General features: G+C 33.2%; 1 long non-coding RNA gene and 1 pseudogene across 1 annotated transcript; both read right to left on the bottom strand.

The window, feature by feature from the left end:
• Positions 1-70: 70 nt before the first annotated feature.
• LOC101672285 lies at positions 71-24,874 on the bottom strand. The gene is made up of 3 exons (XR_006607896.1): positions 24,822-24,874; positions 4,836-4,934; positions 71-298 (listed from the first exon to the last, which is right to left on the bottom strand). It is a non-coding gene; the product is annotated as an uncharacterized LOC101672285 (long non-coding RNA).
• On the bottom strand, positions 12,730-13,921 carry LOC101671979 (annotated as a pseudogene).
• Positions 24,875-25,567: the final 693 nt, after the last annotated feature.

Below are 25,567 nucleotides of genomic sequence, written 5' to 3'. Positions count from 1 at the left end.
AACAAATAAGATTATTAGAAATAGCAGATTCATTGAACTGGAGAAAACAATGGGCTCTCACCACATTTTTATTAATTAAACATGCTTAATCACTCATTTATTTTCTTATTCAATCATAATTTTCCTCTTTGGTGGCAATTATTTTTACATTTCACACATAATTTCTTGATTTTTGAATTGGTTTGTTGATGCTGCTGCTGCCACTGTTGATATCATCATCTGTGTTCCAAGAATAATTTCCCCTTCTTTTCAGTAAGAAATTTCTTTTATTTTCACGTTAAAAGCAGAGTTTATTGATCTGTAGAGTTGGAAAGCAAACACAGATAAAGAGTGGAAAATGTTAAATCCATTCTATCTGCTATCTAACTGTTATCTCTCAGTCGTTAAGTATATACTTTAACACCTCTTTGAATCTTGCTGGGCGGCTCAAGGAGGAAAGGATAGGAGACTAAACAACTTCCTTCCGTATTTAGAAATAATAACCTCAATAAGTGATTTTTTAATTAAATTAAAAGATGAAAATAATGAAAAAAATTTTTAACCAAGAAAATTATTGTTTGTAAACTTTAGAATTTTTTTAACCTGGATATCTCAATTATAGTAACATAATTTTATATTTGAAAGTTGGATTTGTGTTTGTGTTTGTATGTAGGGGTATTTAATGTTGTGTAAGTAAATACATATATATATATATATATATATATATATTTTTTTTTTTTTTTTTTATCTCAGCGTGACAGTACTGTCACTGAAGAATGCTACATTATGTCCAGCAAAGATTTTGGAGAGCTCAGAAAAACAAATATGACAAACCTTCCCTGTCTATGTAAAGCACTTTGGGTATAGATTTAAAATGTCTAAGGTTAAGAATGTATGAATATAAAAGAAATATTATGAATTCTCACATAACTAAACATATTATGTCACACATATTGTGTCCTTCAAATATAACACACAAGAATTGTTAATATTCTTATCTTATCTTATCTTACTATGATTAAGAGTAATTCAGTTTACACTTATTTAGTACCCTAAGAGCTGGTCCAAGTTTCCTCATTAAATTACTAGGAAAAAAGATTCTAAGTTTATTATAGAAACATTTGGCCCAACTGAAAGGAGGGAAAGTTGTGTTTCTGTTGCAAGGAATGTAAGCAACAGGAGGAGGGTATGGAGAGATAATGCAAAATCACATAATGTTTTCAGGCTCCTACATATTTTATCATAGTTGCCATAATCTGTCAAATCACCCTTGATTATAATCTTTAAACTCGTTCCTAAAAACTTTCTTTTTTTCAACTTTGCTATTCTTGTGTAGGATCTTTCCTACATAAAACTAGAAATAAATTAGTGATTTTCATGTCATTGATTTATTATATAATATTCATATCTATATCTGGTTGTCCCCAAACTGCATAATGGAAAGATTTCTCATATGACATAGTTATTTTAGAGTTACCCTAACTCTAAGAAATAATCTCCAAAATGTGGTTCCTCAGAACCTGTGCCCAAGATGATATTTATGCCAAGTACATAGAATTAATTCCATATCTCTTCCTCTACCAGTACTTTGCTGTATATTGTCTTATGAAACTGAAATAAACATAGGAAACACACAAGAAACATTTTATGCAACTTAAAGAATAATAACAGTTGGGTCTCCTACTGTTTATACTCAGTTCATACACCTATGAAAGAGAAATGTACCATATCTCAGAAGACCCCGAGGTGTCGTCCCCAACCGGATAGCCTCTTTCTCCCTGAGATAGCAACTACTACCTTGAATTTCCTATGAATTATTTCCTTGCTTTCCTTTATAGTGTTTACCATCATTGTGTATATTCCTCCCCAAGTATATTGTTTATAATACCTCCTTCTGAAGTTCGTATAAATGAAATCTAAGCCACATATTTTTCTGATTTACATTTATTTTGTTTTGATATTGATCATTGTGGCCATTGTTTTTACTACTATAGACTACGCTCTCCTATAGATGCCCTAATTTATTCTTCCCTTCTACTGTTGATATTATCATTTCCAGTTTTTGCTATTTTACACAATAGTGATATAAGTTCTTTTGAACATGTCTTCTTACGTCCATGTGTTACTACAGCTTTTAGAGGAAGCAAATGTTTAACTTTACTAGGGAATGACAAACTATTTTGTCAGATACATGTATCAGTTTACACTTAGGCTAGAAAGGGAAGAGAATACACTAGTTTTCTTACCATCATTCCGAATTATCTGGTTTCTTCCTATCACTTTCTCGCAAAATGTTGTTATATTATGACTTTATTTTGCATTTCCCTTTTCAAAAACATATTGCTAGTTTGCCTATCTTTAAAAAAAATGTTTGTTTCATTGGTTCACTTTCTATTACGTCATTTTTTTATTCATGTCTTCTGTATTTCCATATATTGTAGACATTTATTATTTCTTGGTTATTTGTGTTTTTGTGGTTTTTAAATTTAATTTTATTTATTTATTTGAGAGGGACAAAGTGTATAAGTGGAGTGTAGGAACAGAGAGATAAAGTAGACTCTCCACTGGGCAGGGAGTCTAACAAGGGGCTCAAACCCAGGAGCCTGAGATCATGTACTGATCCAAAGTCAGACGCTTTACTGAGTGAGCCACCCAGGTGTCCCATATGTTGGTTACTCATATCACAACATCTTTTCATTGTTTGAACATGGATTTTGATTAACAGAATTTAATAATTCAGTATCATCAAAATCATCAATATTTTCCATTATCATTTACACTTTTTGATTTTATTTTTAAAAATCATTTCACATACCAATATTATAAAGAAATTGTCCTATCTTCTAGACTTTACTTTTTTAATATTAAGTTATATATTATCTATGAGATGTATTTGTTTTGAATAATGAGAGGTAGGGCTCTATATTTTATTTTTCCACATGGCTAGCCATTGTTCCATCACTTACTTAAAAGTTCATGTTTCCTGATTGATCTGCAACTCCATCTGTCATATAACAAGTGTTCATATGTAGGTGGTTTTCTTCTGGCTTCATATTTTATTTAATTGTTCTATTTGCATAATAAATGTCATTTCTTTTTATGCTATAGATTTCTAATACATCAGGATGTATGATAGGACTAGTCCTTCAATTTTGTCTTCATAAAGAATACTACAGAGTGATTCCATTTTCTCTCACTCTATCATGAACAAAGAATGACTGTGTATGACATTGCTATTCCATAAAATTGTTAGGGATTAGTAGGAAACTCCACAACATTGCCTTTTTCCACCTTTTTTTCTAATATTCCTAATTTTCATACAATTTTATTAGCTTCCTAAACAGTACAATGTTTAGTAGAATTGATAATAGTGGAGCACTTGTTTATTCTTGACCACAATGGTAATATTTCCAGTGTATTTTTTTTTTAATCAAGCACTCTGCTGTGGGGTTTTATAGACATCTTTTATCAGAGCAAAAATAAAGTTTCTATTTTCAAGATTTTCTATGAATCATTAAGATAACCATAGTTGTTATTTTTGTTTCCTAAGAAATATTTGTGTATTTTTTAGAACTATTAAGCTAGATATTTTTGAGTCATATCTATTTTACATTTTGAGTTAAATTTTATATTTTCCTATATATTGATGCCCAATTGTTCCACTACCATTTCCATTTACTGAGATTAACTTTTCTTCATTTAATTATCTTGGTACATTGTATACAATCAATTGTGTGCAGAGGTGTAATTTTGGATTCCCGCTGTCATCCATTGATATATGTGTCCACTCTTTTGACAACACCAGACTATCTTGATTATATAACCTTTATAATGTCTTTAAATCAAGTTGTTTGAGTACTTTATGTTACAATTTAATTACATTTTTTATAACAGTATATAATGCACAATACCAAATTTTATGAAGTGTGTGTGTGCGTCTATGTGTGTGTAAGGAGACATTAATAAGTCAGTTGAGACCATCAATGTGATCTAATGACTAAAAATTTGTGAGAATACTCTATTAGTGACACAAGAAAATAGTTGCTGGAAATTCCTTTTATCAATACATGTGTAGCAACCAGACCCTAGCCAACTCACTTTCATATCCTGATGGAAATCAGAGCTTTGGTGGAATGTTGGCATACCATTACAAACAAAGACAAAAGACGATGACTCTCAATTTTGTTATGTCAGAAAACAAAATCATTCTCAAATATGTTTGAAATGTGTTGGAAATAAAAACAGGAGTCAACTTAGAGAGGACACCCACTGGGGAAATAGTCACTAATTGAAAATTTTAAGTAAATAAATCTAGATATGTGTTACATATGCATAAACATATCTCTCCCCAGTCCCCACATACCTTTTTTTATAGAAAATAGAGATATCACTACTGTTGTCTCACAGAGGGCCACAGAGTGGAAAATTGAGAGGAGAGGCTACAGGCATATCATGCTGCAACCCATAAGTACCATTTTATGAATTATTAATGGAATGAATCTAAGTAATGAGAAAATTATTAAAATAACATAAACTAACATAAAACTGTAGTAAAAAATATTGATTTTCAAGGTCTATGTAAATAGACTGTATATGAATGAATCTCTGCTCAGTAAAAATTTTTCTCTTGGCCTGACATCATTTCTACCAATTACTAAAAGTTAATAGAATGAGAAGGCATAAATAAAGTGTACCAGGAAACTTATAAAATGTAAGGGAATATTGGAAGGATATTTATGTTGATAATTTAGAGTTTGAAACACTGTTATTACAAAGATCTTCACAATTTTGTATCCGTATTTTGTTCACAGAAATAGTTTTCTCAACGTCTTTTTATATGCCTCTTTTATACTCACTCTTTTCTGAAAAGTGCTTATTTGCTCCTTTACTCATTGTACTTTTGTCCTTTGTAAATCAATCCAGTGACCATCAGCGATGCTTCCTGTGGGAGTGTTCTGGAGTGTATAAAGTACACCAAGAGAGAAGAATCACAGGTGTTAATTACAGTGCAAAATCTCAAATTACTAATGGTCATAACCTACTGCAACATCTGGAGCTTATCTTTTAAAAATCATCCAAAAGGTTACTAGTTTTAGATTTTAGCATCAGTATAGAAAAAAGTTAAATCACAGATGGCATAATTCTTTTTATACATCACCAGAGAGCTTTAATATGTCATATTACAATGGAATGCTTTAGACATATGAACTTCTTAAGATATAAAATTTATCATATAGTTTATTAAACATATTCTCTGAGGCCATAACATGGAGGTCAAGCATTATTAACCTTGAAAAATAGAGACAATATAAAATGGTAAAGAAAATAAAGTTACAGTTCTTTTCAAGAATTGCAATAACCTTATCTTCCATTTTTTAAATAAATAGCAATGCTTCCTCTCTAATTATGTTTAGTTCTAATGAATTTGTATATACTATCATTTTATTTAATTTTATAGATTAGTAGATATATTTACTTTTAGCAAAGGTACCACCTCTCTAAGTCTTTTTATATCATATGTTTGTTAATTAAATGTATAGTCTTATAAATGTATAATGTGTGTGTATATATGAAAATAAAAAGAGAGACTAGGAATCTGTGATCTTGTTTGACTAATAAGACAGTAGATGAAGAAACATAGTAAATAAAATAAAATAGATAATATAAGGGAAATATAAGATATAAACAGAAATCAGTGAAACAGAAACATATATTCCTATATATAAAGTCAACAAAACCACAACTTACTTCTTTGAACGGACTGATAAAATTCCCTAAATATATTACTTTAGAATGAAAACAATGATAAAATATTTTTATAATTAAGAACATAAAAGACAGTTACCACACAATCTATGGACATTAAAAAGTTAATAAGATAAAATTATGAACTTGTTTTTGGCAACAAATTTGTCAATGAAGTTAAAATGGAAAATTTCTCCAAAGTATTTAAAAAAACTGACAGAAAGAAAATTGAAAATCCGTGTATTCTACCATTTAAGGCAACCGAATAGATTCTTAAAAATTTATCCATAAACAAAATCCCTGATGAAATCATTTACCAAGAGAATATTCCAAATATTTAAAAAGAAAGTACTACTGATATTGTAGCCATTAAAAGGATAATAAGAGAATAGTACAACCAATTCTATGCCCATAAATTTAATCGTAGATGAAATGAGCAAATGTTTTGAAAGACACAAATTATATATATATATATAATTTGTATTTATATATTATATTATTTATATATTTACATATATTACATATTATATATCATATAATTAAAATATATATTTAATATTTATATATAACTAGGCTTCTATCTGTTTTCTTTCCTTTTCTTTTTTTTTTTTTTTTTTAGAGAAGGAGAAAGACAGGGGTGGTTGGCAGAGAAAGAGGGAGAGAGAGAATCTTAGGCAAGTTTCATGCCCAGTGTGGAGCCTGATGCTGGGGTTCAATCTCACAACACTGAGATCATTACCTGAGCCAAAATAAGAGTCAGATGCTTAACTGACTGAGCCACCCAGGCACTTCTGGGCTTACACCTATTAAGAAAATAAAATTCACAGTTAAATTCCTTCCCCTCCAAAAATTCTAGGTCTAGATTTTTCACTGGTGAATTCTACAAAGCACTAAAATATAGATATGACACCAATTCTATACAAGATTAACCAGAAAATAGAAAGAAGAGTATACTTCTTAACTCAATTTTTGAGGCCAGACTTATCTTGATACCAAATTCAGACAAAGAATGTATAAGAAAATAAAACCAAAGACCCATGTTCATCACAAGTGCAGACCAACATTTCTCAAAAAGAGATTTAGTCCATCAAATCTAGCAGTATATAATAAAACTTCACATTTAAGTAGGACTTACAACAAAAAGAAAGGCTGATTTGATATTCTAAAATTAAAATTAAAAAATCATTCTTCAATAAAAGGAACCAAGGGTCTTTGAATAAATGTCTTATTCTAGGGCTGGGGTATGGACTATACAAGATGAGTTTGGTTTTCTTGCATAAAACCAGAAAATAAAACAAAATAAAGCACAATAACCAGATTATGCCAAATGGACACAAAGACCAACTGATAGAGATCCCAATGGCCAAATCTGGAACAATTTGATAAATAATATCAATAATGTGGTATTGTATTATACTACTTTACTATAAAATAAATATCCTGTGTTGATATTGATATAAAAATGATTAAATAAATAAAAGTCTGGAAAATACACAAATCATTTGTGCAGAAAAATTCCAAATAATTTATGCAAATATCCCTCCCTCAAAATGGTGTAACCTAACTTCCCATTCAATAATTGTGGACTGTGCTGGGGCACCTGGGTGGCTCAGTGGGTTAAGCCACTGCTTTTGGCTTGGGTCATGATCTCAGGGTCCTGGGATCGAGTCCCGCATGGGGCTCTCTGCTCAGTGGGGAGCCTGCTTCCTCCTCTCTCTCTCTCTGCCTGCCTCTCCACCTACTTGTGATCTCTCTCTCTCTGTCAAATAAAAAAAAAAAAAAAAAAAAATCTTAAAAAAAAAATAAAATAATTGTGGACTATGCATAGTAACTTCCCTTCAAAAACAACAGTATGGAAAGAGGTGAGGGAGATAATAATTTTACAATGGAGAAATCTAATAAACTTAATTCAACCTGAAAAATCAGGATAACATGTACCTTGATAGGATATGAGAATAGAACTTAGTCTTTTGGTCATTTCTCCATTTACTTATGAAGAAATATAAGACAAATCCCAGTTGAAGAACATACTAGAAAATGACTGATCAGTACTCTTCAACACTACCAAGGTCATCAAAAACAAGAAAAATCATAGCCAAATGAAGGCTAAGGAGCTGCAATAACTAAATGTAATATGGAGATAAGATCCTGTAACTGAAAAAGGATGTTAGATTAAAATTAAGGAAATTTGTAAAAAGATGGACTTTATTAAATAATAATGTATTTCTATTGATTCATTAGCTGTGGCAAATTTAACAAACTAATGTAAGAGGTTAATAAAGGAAAATGAGTGTGGTCATCTAGAAAGTCTTTAATCTTCACAATATTTCTGTATATCTCAAACTATGATTGTATCATTTGGTCTAGAAAAAAGATGACAATATTCAACACATATTCATGTTAAAAATTCTCAGCAAATTTGAAATAGAATAAACATTCTTATCCTGTTAAAGGGTATCTAAAAAATACTCTCACTCAACATGATAAAAGATTGAATGTTTTAACTCTAAGATCAGCTACAAAGCACAAAGTTCAATCTCAGCACTTCTATTCAACATATGGAAAGTTTTAACAGTGTTCTATGAAAATAAGTGAAAGAAAATAAATGAAGAAGTAAAAAAAAAAAAAAAGAAAGAAAAGAAAAGAAATGACAACAAATCGCAAATCGGAAAGGAAGGGAGGAATAAAGCTGTCCCTCCCTATTCACATTCACAGATGGTAAGACTTACCTAAAAAATCCTAAATAATCTACAAAGTTCTTGAAATTACTAAATGAGTTTAGGAAAGTCATAAAATACAACTTATAAACATATTTTTAAAACTTATTTCTGCATCTCACACTGAAAATGTAGAAACTACAATTTAAATAGATACTCATTATAATAGGTTAATAAATTGAGATGCTGAATTATAAACCTTACAAAAATTGTGCAGGAAATGTGCACCAACAATAAAGACTCAAAGACCCAAATAAATAGATAAATATATTAGGTACATCGATTGAAAGACTCAGCACACTGAATAAGTCAGTTGTCCTCGAATTGATCTATAAATTCAGTAGAATCACAGTAAAAATCACTTAATTTTTTTTTAAGTATCCAAATACTAATGCCAACATTTATATGGAATTCATGGAACCAATATTACTAAAACATTTTTGAAAAAGAAAAAATGTTGTTGAATGACTACCACTAACCCATATAAAAAAAATATTTTTTAAAAACCTGTAGTGCTACATGTTACAGTAATAGAGAAAGTGTGTTAGTGGCTTGAGTGTGGTCAGAAAGATTGATGGGAGAAAATAGAGTCCAAAAATTAATCCACAAAAATGTGGTCAGTTGGTTTTTGGCAAAAGTGCAAAAACATGACAATGGAGAAGGTGCAGTATTTTTAACGAGTATTGCTGATTCCATTTAAATAAAATTCTAGAAATTACAAACTAATCTAAAATTCCAAAAAATAAATCAATCATTGTCTTATAATTAGGGAAAAGGAAAGAAAGTTCACATCTTTGGGAGGATAATGTAAACATTTGATCTTTGGAGACATGGCTTCTTGGGGCATATGTACAGTTTTATTGAATGTCAATTATACTTCTATCTATAAAAATTTTTTAAAATAATAATGGCAAAAAAAACCTTCATGTTATTATTTTAGTTCATGGCATCCAGTAATCATCGATAATTGAAAGAGATATTTTAGCATATGAAAGATTTTTTCTTAAAAAAAAGTTATTGAACAAATAATCTGTCAGGCAGGGAATTAGTGCTTACACCACTTAATCCTTACTACTACACTTTAAGGGAATAACTTTATTTTAGAAATAGAGTCAGAAGTTCAAAAAATTTGTAATTGCAGGTAACTCTGCAAATTACGAAACAATATCAGAGGAAAGTTTACAAAAACTGCTGAACGAAAATTCTCTAGTAAAATGTGTATCTCCCTAAGAATGTACTTGGTATGTCTGGATATGACACCATCAGATGTGCAATTTGAAATATCACTCCAGAGACATTTTACTGGCTCAGTCGGTTAATCCTATGACTTTTGATATCAGCTCAGGTCATGATCTCAGGGTCCTGAGATGGAGTCCAGTGTTGGAAACTCTGCTCAGTGGAGAATCTTCCTGAGATTCTCTCCTTTGCTCCCTGCACCTATCCTGACTCATTCTCTGTCAAATAAATAAATAAATCTTTAAAAAAAAAAAGAGAGAGAGAGAGAGAGAGAAATATCACTTTGACTTTAATGTGGAAAACAGGTAGAAAGGATGTTTAGGACCAGATAGTTGTAAAAAAAAAACCAGACAGTAGGCTAAATTCAGTATTCTATCCAACAAACAATTACAGTCTGGACTAGGACAGTGGAAATGAAGATAAAAGGACATTGCCAAAATATATTTGTAAGAAACCTCACTCATGCATATCCTAGTGACCCTGAGAACTTGAGAAAGTATTTTTATTATTTAGAGAAAATAAAAATTTTAACAAGAAAATTAAATTAACTTTATCCAGTTGGGGGGGGGGAGCTCTTTGAATACACTAGTTATAGTCTCTAAATATCACTTAGCCTCAACTCTATCATTAGAATTAATTTAAGTTATATTAAGATCCTACATTATTCATACTACATGGCTAAGAAAATGTAATGAAAGCCATGTTATTGGATATATGATCCTAACAAATACCAAAACCAAACACATTTATTTCAGTTACCAACTTAGTATCAACACCATCTGCTTTCAGGATCTACAATTCCCCATACCGCTTTTTGGTATGATTCCTGGATAGAGTCTGCTAATGAGGAACTATTAGTATATATGTAAGGTGGAAGGAAAGGAGAGATCATTGTTCTCCAGAGGCGACTGCAGGCTTAGAGGATGTTCGAAGTGGCTCTGAGCAGGCTTCTGTGAAGCATTTGCTTTGGTGCTGTAGCTGCTGGGGGCTCTCAGGAACTCCCTCCGAATCACTGGTCTGCCAGTAATGGGGGAGGGGGAGCTCCCAGTAGATTTTTGATATTTATTTTTTATTTTTTTTAACTTTTTATTTTTTATACACATATATTTTTATCCCCAGGGGTACAGGTCTGTGAATCACCAGGTTTACACACTTCACAGCACTCACCAAAGCACATACCCTCCCCAATGTCCATAATCCCACCCCCTTCTCCCAAACCCCCTCCCCCCCAGCAACCCTCAGTTTGTTTTGTGAGATTAAGAGTCACTTATGGTTTGTCTCCCTCCCAATCCCATCTTGTTTCATTTACTCTTCTCCTACCCATTTAGATTTTTGATATTTAAAACAGCTGCTGTGGAAGACCTCTTGTGACCACCTGATTTGTTGCTTCAGGAAGAATCCTAATGATAGCTTCTGCCTTCCTTGATCTGTACTCCATCCAACCCATGTAATGGGTGAGTTAAATTTCTAATCCCCTATATGCAACCCTTATGCTTGAAATGCAAATAATGCTTTCTGCTCCTTCTGGTGGGATCCCAGTTCGAGATCTACTTCCAGACATTTGTAAGACTACTTCAGGTGCATTCTGAATTTCCCCACACCTCTATATACTTCTTTATTTATCTATATATTTATTAGACTCACAATTTTTAAACACAGAGATCTTTACCTTTGGACCTCGGTCCCTGGAAATGCTGGGCCTGTGCCTGGCACCAGTGAATGCTCATTTAGTCACTATTGAATGATTATTGAAAATGTTTATAGCATTAAGTGAATTTATTTTTAACCAGGGATCAACTATTATGCTTTATATTTTGAAAATAATAAAAAGGGCGTTACGACAGTATCCACATGGACTGGGGAAGTATAGAGATATGTTTTATATAAAATTTTATATTATCCTGCCCTCTGTATAGTAAAAAGAATCTCTGTAACCAATATTGGAGAATTAATGGTGTGCAGCCATAGTTTTATTATTTTTAACAAGTCTAAAGTTTGAGTAACCCATAATAGTTTTTGATAACTTAAAAAAGCAAGAAACTTATCTCATTCACTTAAAAGAGGCATGTGAAATGAATTTCATGAAGAAAAATTACCCAAGGGATAGTCTGAATTTTGCAGTATAAAAGACTTACCCATTCTCCTTTTATTAGCTTTGTAGACATAACTGCAAAATTAACAAACCATGAAATTCAACACCACACCAAACAGTAACAGATGCCTGACTTTGCAGTTGTTAGAGCAAAACTCCACGAATATATTTCAAGAATTGGAAGAGAGATCGTTTTGCCTCCTTTGAACATTCAGACATTTTCATGCTTTTTGCATACCCACTTAGAAAAGATTCTTATTAAATGTACACTCTAAATCATTGGTGAGATGCAGGAAACACTTCAAAACTCACTGAAGCATTGCCATCATGTGTCACACTTGCAAATATAAGTTGTAGACAACAGTGATAATCACATATATTTTATAGAATAAAAATTAAATGCTACATCTTTGTATGTGTTATTGCAGACCTAGTCACATCTCTTACAGATGAGATATTAAAATTACAAACTAAATTTTATCTCTAGTTAAAGTAATGTGGTAATTATTAGTGGATTTTTTTCCTTCATACATCCATAGGACTACCAATATTAATTTTGCTGAGAATTTGGTTACTGTACAGGCTTAAGTTATTTAAAAAATACTTAAACTTTGTGTAAAATTACTTTGAAATTATTAAGATGAAATTTAGTCAATTTATAAATCAATTACTGCCTTTTAAAAATAAAATCATATGCCCCTTAAGAAGTAATAATATAATAAAATAAATTAAAATAAAATCCTACTTTGATACTGATATTCAATTGTTAGGATTTTATCCTAAGGACAGAATCAGAGCTATACAAGAAGATTTATATACAAATATGGTAAGTCACATATTGATGATATTCCTAATAGTGAAAAATTGGAAATAAGCCAAATGGTTAAATACAATTACCCATACAAAGCACCATGTGTCCATATGTGTATTTTAGAAGAGTCTATTTAATCACACAGAGAAAATATTTACATTGTGTTTTTGTAACTTTATTAAATACTGAGTTTATTTCACAAGTAAATTTATATGTCCCCACCATTTCCATTTGTCTGACCACCACTACTACTATGTCCTATCATAACATTCCATACATACTTAAAACCAAAAAAAGAGTGGAAGAGTTCCATTTTTACAACTAAACAGGCATTTTGTACAACACACTCTTGGCAATAGAACCTGAACAACACTTATCAGACATGGTAGGAAAAGTTCTCACTCTGCATTTTAAAAAGAACAGCCAGATATCAACTGTTACAGATATGAAGACAAAATTTTAATAAACTGTTAAAACTATTTTCTTAAAGAGACTTCTTCCACTGCCAGAGATCTTGAAAAGGCTCTTGGTCAGTCATCTGGAAGCAATTCTTCAAATAATTGAAGGAATTGGCTTCCACTTTCGGAAGAAAACCACCTTTTTCTACACTAACTTGTATTTTTGCTTCAATGTCTTCTATAGAACTCTGTCCTTTCAGTGTTTTGGGAGTCTTTTCCTGTTTTTTGAAGGATTCATGACCTTTCGATCTTGGTGTTGATGGTTTTGAGTCTTTTCCATTCTAGTTTGATTTTCGTGCATTTTTGGCTGGAGGATCTCATATAGATATCTTTACTGAAGACTTTCCTTCAACTTCCTTATCATCAAAATCATCATCATCTTCTTCTTCATATCATCTTCATCAGCAGCAAGTTTTACTTTCTATCTGTGGAACCTCGCTACCACTTCCAGGGGCAGAAAGCTTTCCAGATAAACTAAGGAGTTTCACATCCTCTTCTGCTTCATCTACTGACTCCGTATCTTCTTCCACAGCTACTAAGTGCAGTCCACTAATATGCAGGGGCCCTGAACCACCTTTCAACCTAAGATCACAGGTGGAATTATTTCAAAGCCTCTAACGAAAGCTATTCAGACATGTTCAGACATTTTCAAAGTTGCTAGTGTGACTCTAATTGGACTCCCTTCCTAATTCATTGCCTCTGACTCAACAGCGTGCAATTCACCCTTTGCACCATCTGCCAGACTGACCCATCTTAAAGGTGTTCATTTTCATCATTATCCACCTTAAAGTGATCATCTCTGTCAGCCCTTAGTTCCCAACAGAAAAGATAGTTCTAGGGCCTCAGGGGGTTCATGTCCATCCATGTCCATCAAATCTTCCATGGGGTGGTGGCACACTTAGTGATATAGAAGTTGGACAGAGATAAATGACTGTTCTAGAGAACTGCAGTGCTGGATGGAATCACACTATGAAAATGTTTATTGTAATGAGTAATTAAATTACAATAACAATTTTTTTAAAGGTTATGAAATATTACCTCCCATTCAAGTGCACAGTGAGAATACACAAGTACACAAACGAAATCTGTGACTGATATATGTAAAGCAAAATATTAATAGTGTTTATATCTGAGAGGAGGACATAGGTAGGTCTTATCTCCCTCTCTGCACATTTCTATCTTTTAAAATGTTTTTTTTTTTTTTTTGAGATTTTATGTATTTATTTGAAAGAGAGAGAATGCAAGAGAGTGAGCATGAGGCAGGGAAGGGGCATAGGGAAAGGGAGAAGCAGACTCCCTTTTGAGCAGGGGGACAATACAAGGCTCAATTCCGGGAGCCTGGAATCATGACCTGAGCCAAAGGCAGATGCTTAACAGACTGAACCAACCCAGGTGCCCTATCTTTTAGAATTTTCTACTATAAACATTAGCAAAAATACAAGTAATTGCTGTTGCTTTAAAAACTGAATAACAGAACATAGTTTGACCTGTCAACAGCTTGTACAATAATCAAATTATTTACATAATATGAATTTAGTATTATATGAACTTTGTAAATGACATTATGAGACCAGCAGATCTGTAAAGTCTTGAATTAGAAATTAAGAGATTGCACAACTTTTCACATAATGATCAGGTACGAAGTTTCAGAATATTAAAATATACTCAATCAAATTCAATACTAATCATGGGAATATTAATTTTTTATAACATTATAAAGGTAAGAATTCAGTGGTTATTTAAAAAAAAAAGAAAAAAGAAAAAACAGGTATATCCCATGTTATGTACCATGGTGAAAAGCAGACATTTTTAGCTTAAAAATATTTTCAGGTATTCAAATTATTATCAAAGAGTTTCAAGTACAGAAGAACTCATAACAAGTATAAATACCCATGTATGAAAGGAAGGGCCTATTTTGTGACACCTCAGAGAAAAATACTTGAGCTGAGAAAAAAAATGAATAGAATAGATATAGGATAAAATAGCATTTTGAACACACAATATCTTTGGCTAAGATGCAAAATTAGAATGGTGAGCATTTAAAAAAATTGTAAAATCCCCACATTGGAATGAAGATGACATTCACAGAGTAATACAATATATTCCTGGAAAGGTAGCTGGGCCCTGTTCAAGCAGTGTCTTCTACCATCTGAAACAGGTTGTCTTTTGTTCTGGGAACAATGAGAAGCCATGGCCTAGTTTTTAATAGAGAAATTCCAGTATCATATTTTTTTGAAGTTTATTCTCTCTGCATTGTAGAGACTGGATTGTAGGAGGAAAGATGTTGCTAGCAAATGGATGTTTGAAGATTACCAATATATTGTGAATGATGGTGACCTGGACATGCTTGTGCCGATAGAGAGGGACCCTATTAAGCAGATTTGTGAGATTTGGGGCTGGTGGAGTAGAAGAAATCACGCGTGACTCACAAGTTTCAAGCTTGAGCAACTGGGTAAATGATGGTGCCATTTATTTAGACTGAACACTGGAAGTGGGGGATATTTAGAACAAGGTGATCGCTCAAGTTTGACTTGTTTAATTTGAGGTATCTTTGTGAAATGCTGATGGAGATTTTGAGTAGATGGTTTGATATTTATGGATGGAGCTCAGAAAAAAAAGTCTAGATATCAAATGTGTGAGTTTTACTGGAGATAGTTGGGCAAATTCCATTTTGTGGCCATGGGCATCTATCTCTCATCACTTGCTATTTAAGTAATGACTTTTAATTTCTTATCCTTGAGGAAAATATAGGATTAATAAATTATACATATTAATTAAAATACACAAATAATTGTGTAACAAGGAAAACAATAATAATAATATCAAAATTCTGGTTAAAAATGTGTGTGTGTGTGTGTGTGTGTGTGTGTAGTAGGATAGTAGAGTAGGATATTCCACTTAATCTTGCAAAGGAGATAGTCAATTTGTGATAGGATGTCACTAATAAATCCACTCCAAAAGTTAATGGAAGTATGTGATGCCTAGGATCTGCCATTTCTGTCTCAGGAATTATGATAAGAATGTATCAAAAAACTTACCAATTTGAAACAAGCTCCCAGCCTTACCTTGAGAGATTGTCTACTAAATGTAGATAAATCCCTCTTTGTCTACCTATTTATTAAAGTTAGCTCTGATAATTTGGTTGCAATGAATACTTGGAAAATCTCTCCTATGATAGAGGGCTAAAAGCAGTGCGAATAACATCTAACTAGCATTTACATGAAGACGAAACAAGTCGTCTGTTTAATAAAACACTACAAACAGAAACCCCATCTCTTGGAATCTTGAAGCATCCTTTACATTATGTATAAAACAAACAAGTCAGATTCTATGTCTTTATTGAGTTCTTTACTATTTCCGAGAAATCCTTATGAGTTCCACCTGTATTACCGGAGGCGCTAAACACATTAGAATATTTTTCTATGAATTGTAAGTTGGAAAAATTATTAATTTATTGGAAGTACACATTTTATTGCTCAAAAACTACATATACATGGCTCCACTATTTCCTAGCTTTAAATATAATCAATTTTACTACCTGTGTCATTGGCATGCTTTTTCTTGCCCTGATAGCTTTTATTTTGTCTCAATATTTCAAAGCTTTGTAACCTCACTGAAATATGCCTACCTATTGCTGATTTTCCGTGTAGTTTTTTTCCTGGAACTTTTTTTTTTTTTTTTTGGACAGATTTCTTTCTCTTATTATCACCTATAAGTAAAAGAAAAGAAAAGTAAATCTCTCCTTTGTTTTGGTTTTGATTCTATCAATTGATCATCTTTCTCTTCTTTACTTGAGTTACATGAGTTGTTATGGTATTGCCTTTGTCATAACCATCACTATACCTTAATTTTCTCATCTACCTGATTTTCCTCTCCATAGTCTACATGTTTGTTTCAGGCACTTTCTTCGTGTCATTGATCCACTATTAAATTTTCTTCTATTCTTCCTGGTTTTCTTTTCATTTTTCTTTATTTATTTCTAAATCCTGTAATAGTTTTGCTTCAGTTTAATTAATCCTCAACTTGGATCTTACTCATCTATGTCACATTTCATAGCCCTTAAATAATCTTATATTTGTTATCTTTGTAACCATTAATGTTACTAAGATAATATAAAATATGTACTGTTACTTGTTTCTGTCCATTAAAAATGTTATCTGTCTCATATAGTTTATAGTACTTTTTACTTTTTAATATTTTGTACTGTTTCTGTGCAATTGCTACTTTTTTCTGTTTGTTTTTTTTTAAGCAGAGACTTTCCACTTGTTTTTAATTTAATTCATTTTTTTTTCTCACCAAATATATCTTTGTTGTATTCTCTTTCCTTGTGTTTACTACCATAACAAGTTGTTATTTGTACAATTACTTCAAAGCACCAGTTTGAAAACTGGGCTAATAGTCTTTATTATGTGTTTTTTTCTTTCCTTTCTTTCTCTTTTCAAGATTTTGACAGAGCAAGCAAGCAAGCAAACATGAGCAGGGGTGGGGGAAGATTTACAATAGTTTTAAAAGAAAAGGGTAGCTGGGCAGAGGATAGGGAGACGCAGACTTTCCATTGGGCAAGGAGCCCAATGTGGGGCTTGATCTATATGCCTATTTTAGTCTTCTCTCAGCTGTCAGAATCCCCTGGAAAGGACACTGTGTTTTGGAATACACATTAATAGTGAATGGAACAAAAAGCTTTTACTTCTGCCGGAGACAACCAGTTCATTCCTCTAATCCACCTATCTCCTAGCTAAAAAGCTACTTTTCTCATTCTCTTTGCAGCTAGAATGACAGGAAATGGACAAAACCTAGGTACACTTTTTTTTTTGTTTTTTTTACTGTTACTTTTTTTCTTTACTTTATTGTAATTTCTATTATGCAAAAGCAGAAGCTTGTCCGAAGTCACTCAATTGGTGGAGACTATGGCTTATTTGAGGAAGTAAAAGTCCATTATGGATAGAAAGCAGAGAAAAAGACAGCATGGGTGAAATGGAAATGTTGAAGTTGAAGGAATACACAGTAGCCAGTCTACATAGTCTATGTATTAAATATATACAAGGGTTTCAGCAGCTAAATGTTATGATGCCATGATTAGATCAGTATTTTTAAAAGCTATATCTTGTTACAGTATGGATAATGGATTAAAAGTGTTGTTTGGTGAACAAAGCAGTCAAGCCCAGGATGATAATCACTTTTATTTGATTGGTATAATGAAAATTGATAGAAGCACATGGATTTATGATTGATTTAGTTGTCAAGATGATGGAACCTAGAGAAGCTTAATTAGGAGGTATAAATTTGAGAAATACTGACATTCATAAGTAATTAAGACTATAGGTATGGGCTCCTTCAGAAATCTAATATTGATTGAAGGAATCTAGGAACTTAGATCTGAGCCTTGCTAATTCCCACTATGCGAAGAGATGACAAAGAAAAATAGTGTGTGTGGGGGGGGGGGGTAGGTAAGACTGCAAAAATTTTGCTAGGAATCTGGACAATGTCAACTATTTCCTTTGAAATACATGTGTCCCTTAGGCAAGACCTTTGTTATGCAGTAGTTTTACAAGAAGGCATTAGTCTGAAGTGGTTAAGAACATGAGTTCCAGCATCAGATAACTAGGCTATTTTTAGATGTTGGCCCTACTAACTGCACCTTCTACAATTTATAAAGCTCTCTATGTCTCCATTCCTCTTAAGTAAAATAATTGTTTTTGTGACATAGAGTTTCGAGAGAGTTAAAATATAAACCTTACATATAGTAATGTTGACAAAAGACAGTAGTTACAATGTCTGCCATAACTGAATTCTAGAATTATGTTACCAATCTCACACTTTCTGTCAGGAAAGAGCTTAACTACACAGTTATGAAGACAAAGATTATATTTGTGAAATAAGTCTAATATTACAGAAAAAAACCTACATATTCAAAGATTATGCTAATCCATTTATTTTTATTATTTTTTAAGATTGTAATTTTAAATAACCTCTACACCCAACACAAGGCTTGAAACTGCAACCCTGAGATCAAGAGTCACATGTTCTACCAACTGAGCCAGCTAGGTGCCCCCATATCAATCCATTTAAAGGAAAGTAGAGGTCTATAGGAATTAGAAAAGTCTGCATGAAGTTTATTCATTCAAATAGCTTTAAAAGGAATGCTATGTTTGGAGTATTAAAAGGAACGAATATTCCTGAATAACAAAACAGCCCCAGGCTAAAAAGAAACCATTCAGATTCTCCATGATTCAGTGAGTTAGCAATTTGGATTGAGTTCAACTGGATGGTTCTTTGCCCGTATCACCTAGTCACTTGTGTGGCTGCAGACATATGGAAGTTGCAGTTGGGTTGTCTCAAATGTCCCCAGTCATATGTTAATGCTTGGGGCTTCCTGTCAGACGGTTGATATAGGAAAGTTTATCTGGGTTGATTTGTCTCCGCTTCACTCAGTTTCTCACCCTCTAATACACTAGACCAGGCATCTGCACAGCTAGTGCTTGGGGCAGCATTCTAAGAAAAAGAAAATAGAATCTGTAAGACTTTTAAAGACCTAGGTTTGGTATTCCCACAAATTTGCTTCCTCTGAATTTCATTGGTCAAAGAAATGGGTTCTATGTTTCTTGAAGGGAAAAAATAACAAAACTCATTGAAGAAATAAATACATCCATATACAGATGGGAGGAAAGTGTATCCAACAGATATTGCAGATGACAGATAAGGGGAACATACATGACAATAATACGAACCACCACATGTTGAAATGTTAAGCCAGGCTGGTCTGCTTAAAATGGAAATTTTTGTGTGAAGTCTGGAGCTATATAAAGTATTAACTCATGGAGTTTCTAGAAAAACACTACCTGATAGGATTATATTCTAAGCTACAATAGTGAGCCAAATATAAAATTTCAAATCATTAAACAAAGTAAAAAGGTGAAAAATATTTTCTTGACCCTATGTTAACATTCATATATTATTATGAATGGGTAATCAATGCCTTTAAAGTCTTAGAGACATTTTGCTTTCTTTTTCTGTACTGAGTATTTTAAATAGGGTATGATTTTAGGACATTTCAACTCAGGCAACACATCTTTCACAATGACATGGATGGAACTAGAGGGTATTATGCTGAGTGAAATAAGTCAGTCAGAGAAAGACAATTATCATCTGATCTCACTCATATGTAGAATTTAAGAGACAAAACAGAGGATTGTGGAGGAAGGGAGGGAAGAAAAAAGACAAAGTCAGAGAGGGAGACAAACCATAAGAGACTCTCAATCATAGGAAACAAACTGAGGGTTACTGCAGGGGGTGGTGGGTAGGGGGAAAAGTAATTGGGTAATAGACATTAAGGAGGGCACGTGATGTAATGAGCACTGGGTGTTATATACAACTGATGAATCACTGAACTCTACCTGTGAAACTAATAGTATGCTACATGTAAAGTAATTGAATTTAAGAAAAAGAAAGAAAGAAAGAAAGAAAGAAGAGAAAAGAATATGGCCTGATACTGTGGCAATGGAAAGACAGCAGAAAATGTCACACTGATTTGGGAAAGTATATTACTTATAGAACTCATATGGTATTGCTCCTTATACCATATGTTCCATCGTATTTAACTCAAGTTGTTCACAGGATTTCCATTAGGCATGTGGACACTTCTAATAATTAATCAACTGATTATGTAGATGTGGGGAAGGGAAATAATTTTCCCTTACTCTTCTGGCTGAGACCCAACCCTACAGTAAAAGACCATTAATAGAAGAAAAACAAACAGAAGTTTAATAACAGGTACACCTCCTATATACCTGAGCCATACCCAGAAAAACTGAGTTAGTCCCCAAAAGGGCCCAAGCCACCACTTTAAAAACTATCTCCAGCTAAAGGCAAAAGATCTTAAAGTCCCCAAAAGGGCCCAAGCCACCACTTTAAAAACTATCTCCAGCTAAAGGCAAAACTATCTCCTGCCAAAAAAAAAATTGGTGGGGCAAGGGTAGGGGCGAGGGGGCGGATTAGAGAGGGCAGGGAGCCAGTCATGGCAAGCTATTGGAAAAAGCACAGTTAACAAAGACAAGGCTGTTACCCAGATTTAGGCCATTACCTTCTTCATTAATGAGAGTTTCTATATATTTTCTTCCTGATACAGGGAGGGAGTCACCCTTACAGATGGGGATTTCCCTTCTAAATGTAAAAGTCTCTTACAAAAGGATAGCTTATATACAGTTTTCAGAACTTTTCCTATCTGCTGTTTCTTAAGTGTGCAGCCTTTAATAATCCATATGTCCAAGAGATGTATTTTGGGTGGTAAATTTTGCTTCCATTCACAGATAAACTTTTCTATAAATGCAGTTGCTAAATTGCTAAATTAGAACTTAGATGTTTAAATAACCTCTAATAACAGGTATATGGATTGGTATTTTGCTTAGTAATAAATATTATTAATTGAATCAGGCATATTCCTGGGAAGCCTCTCCACAAATTTCCTTTCTATACAACCCAAAATTTTATAATAGTTTACTAATGTTTAAAACATTATCAGCATTATCTTGTCAAATAAAAACTGCAAAAAATATAAGTGGCATATGGTGGCGATAGTATATATTAATATAACTGACTAAAAAAACCCTGAGGATCCCAATTTAGCAGTTTGGAAAATTCAAGTAAAAAACAGAAAATGAAGTGAACTAAGTGTTTCAGATACAATTAAAAGAATATATATACATATTCATAGTATGTATTATTATATTTTATAAATGTATATATGTTATATATAGTATATTGTATATATAGTATAATGTGTGTGTGTATATATACATACTTTGCATCAAAAGATATTAAATAATGAAAGTTCAACCTTATAAATTTAAAGATCTGATTGGTTTTAGTCAATGACATGAATTGGGCAGCAATGCTTCTTACAAATAGAATGGTACTCTAAGGAGGTATACAAAATGGAGGCTTTTATAGGCAGAAATTCACCTACCCCTGGAGAGAAGGACAGAGGCCTTATCATGTGATTACCTTACAAGTGCTGATCACAAATTCCAGACTAATTGGTTTAAAATTCCACTCCTTGGAGAAGCTGACACTACAATTCAGTTAGGTATTAAGTCTTGGTGGCCCTTATAGAACAACAGGTCTAAAATGTAGTCACTTAAAATGTAGTCAGATCTTTAAATTTAAGTGACTACATTTTAGACCTGTTGTTTCTTTTTAACAAGGATGAATTATCAACATAAGAGAATTTACTAAGAAAAATTGGATTTAAAATATTTTCATGTAGGTAAATTGAAATGTTAACAAGTTCCCTGATATAGCTACATTTAAATCTTACTGTAGTTAAGTTAGTAGGCATTAGAACTTTGAAATTAGAGTAATTCTTAGAATTTTGAAAAGCATATATATATGGTATACAGTCCAAGACAACCATATTGTTTGGCCACAGGGAACCTGTCCAACTGTAAGAATATTACGACAATGCTCTTTGGAATCTAATCCCAAATCCGCACCTACTTGGTTTGCTACACCTTAATATTCCTGCTAGCCCTCCAGCTAATTTTTCTTCACAGTGGGTCATAACTAATGTCTGCTCCTTGCTAATCTCTGACATTTTACTGCTGCTCATCTATCTTTTGCTGATGACAAAATGTGTGTCAATATAGCTCTATAACTTTGCTTCCTCTGCTTGGATGCACAGAACAACTATGTTCTTGCCACCTTACTGTCCTCTCTGCAATGCCTTAGAATTGGGAAAGTGTCATTTGCTCTAATGATTGTAGGACTTTTAATCAAATCTGCGTTGAGTTTTTCTTGTGACTATAGATCACTGGGAGAGTGATTCTTGTTTTCAGTAAGCAAGTAATTTTTTCTTCTCATTTTAAGATTCTGTTTATCGGGATACATTAGAGATTTCCCTTGGATATTTGAAGCACATTTATTAGTATTGTCCCACAGGTTCCTCTTAGTTCTTAAATGATGTCCCATGTTGAGTCACATGAGTTCGGACTAACACCAAGAGTGGTTGCTTTGCTGCCCCTCCGTGAAACTAAGCAATTGTGTTCTCATCCTTTTCGTGTTTTATTCCCCATGTTACTAGAAAATACACTTGTCACCATTCGTCACTAAGGTCCTAGGTTTTGTGGCAAACAAGCCTCCTGGGAGGTGAACGGGAAGAGAAGTAGCCAGTCAGATATATGAATCTTTGGCATAAGGATTATCTTGTGATGTTTTGTTTTGTTTTGTTTTGTCTTTTAAGATTTTCTTTCTTTCTTTGAGAGAGAGAGTGAGAGCGAGCCAAAGCTGGGAGGAGAGGAAAGCGCAGGTTCTCTACTGAGCAGATATCCTGACGCGGAGCTGGATTCCAGGACCCCAGGACCCTGGAATCACGACCTGAGCCAAAGGCAAAAGTTTAACTGACTGAGCCACCCATGTGCCCCTTGAGCTGGTTGTTTTTAAGAAATAGCAGACACAGGAGAATCTCTGAAAATCTAAAAGTTCCTCTTTTATAAGGGACATTTACATTCAAAAGGAAATCTCCATTTGTGAGGCTATCTCTGTCCTAGGAAAAGGAAGATGATTAAATCTCTGGAAACTCTTATCAATGGAGAAGGCACCAACATAAATCTGCATAACAACTATAATCTTATTCACTGTGCTTTTCCCAGTAACTTTTTATAAGCAGCCCCTACATCCCCAGTATCTTTCTTTTTGCCTTTAGCTGAAGATGGTATTTAGGATGGTGACTTGCGCCATTTCAGGTAGTTACTCAGTTTTTCTGGACATCTCCTATGTATACAGGAAGTATTTGTATTATTAAACTTCTGTTTATATTTCTTCTATAATATATATATATTTATATTTCTCCTATATATATAAATTATATATATATATATATATATATATATATATATATATACACACACATATGTGTGTGTGTGTGTTGTATATTTCTCCTATAATTACAGGGTTGTCTTAGCAAGGAAGCCAAAGTAAAAGGAAAATTATTTTTTTCTCCCCTGCAATGGCATTCCTGGATCATAGTTTCTGAATCCTGAAATAAACATGTTGATTAATGCTATGCTTTCCATTCTTCTAGTCCTCTCTACTTGCCGCTGTCTCTAATGAGACTCTGACATGTTTTTTACCTCATAAAAACTTTAGTCTATACAATAATCTATCCATTTAATAAAACTTTATTTCTTCCTTGAGAAAAATTTGACAAGGGACATTTTTTTTCCTGTTTTTTTGAGAATCTTCATTGACATGATTTTTGTTTGAGATTGTATGACTTTATAAAGGAGAGATTTATTAGACATTTTCTTTGGTAAATCGTTTTCTAGATTTGGAGATATAGTCAAATAAATTACTCTGACATAGTTACAGCTTAATGTATCTTCTCAAAATGATCAATTTGTCACAAATTTTTTAACAGAAGACTATATTCTAAAATGTCCTTTCTGGAATTGTATTTTAAGTATCAGTTTTACATGATATTTTCAAACTTTTATAAAACTCTTGGTGAAAATCTTAAGCTTCTCTGAGAGAGGAACTAATGATTTTCTAATTCAGTCTACATTGTATAAACAATGGGAAGTTACATATTTGAGAAAGATATTTATCATCTTCTGAAAACTGAAAGTGACCCCATTCAAAGTATAGGTTTATGATGTAACCTGACAAACATAATATTGATTAAAAATTTTAGATTAATCTTATGCATAAGGTAAACATATAACTTCTCATCCAAACTGTGATAATTTGAGAATAAAGTTATGTGCTATTGAAAGACTCGCGGATCCCCTTACCCAAGAATCCAACACTGCCACTGGATGCAATCAGCAAGAGGTTCTTTATTGTTACGCAGGCGCCTGCGGGTGGTCAGCGCTCGCCTGCGGGTGGTCAGCAGCTCCTGCTAGCTGAGCACACCCGGCTGGGGTGGTGCCGGGTTTTTATAGACAGGTACAAACAAGTTTTGGGTGGGGCGCAACTGATTGGTGGACAGTTTGAACTTTTGAAAAAGGCATACTTGGAGTTTGCGGGTTGGCTCCAGGGACCCACGCGCGCGAAGAGAGCGGCGGGAAGGGGGAAACAAAGAGGGGAAGTTAGACCTTATTACTCAGCAGAAAGACATCCTGTCTACGTGACTATGTGGCCCCCTGCCTACATGACCATGCCCCTGCTATTAGGAGAGGGTATCTTGTTCAAACAGGAGTCAAGTTTCATGCCCTAAAAGCCAAGCTGTTACAGAAAGGCAAAAGAGCAGTTACATTGAATTCAACCCTGGGGGAAGGGTCTTTTCACTGCAAGGGGAGGAGGGGTACTCTTACACAACAAAAGAGCAGTTAATTATTTAAAGACTGGGGGGGGGTCTTTCACTATTACTGATTGTGGTAGGAAAACAGACATAAAATTCAGGGTTTCTGAGCAAAATAAAACATATGATCACCATACTAATGTAATTTTGAAATGTTAGAATATTAATTGAATGGGTAAATTCATCACTTCCAGGCAAGGACTGCAAGAATAATTTTGTAACATTCCAGTTCAACCA

Source organism: Mustela putorius, unplaced genomic scaffold (assembly GCF_011764305.1).
Source record: "Mustela putorius furo isolate JIRA1106 unplaced genomic scaffold, ASM1176430v1.1 tig00000759_pilon_pilon_pilon, whole genome shotgun sequence".
In the NCBI taxonomy this organism is placed as follows: Eukaryota; Metazoa; Chordata; class Mammalia; order Carnivora; family Mustelidae; genus Mustela; species Mustela putorius.
The sequence above is the reverse complement of the archived record's forward strand: the minus strand, read 5'-3'. Positions and strand labels throughout refer to the sequence as shown.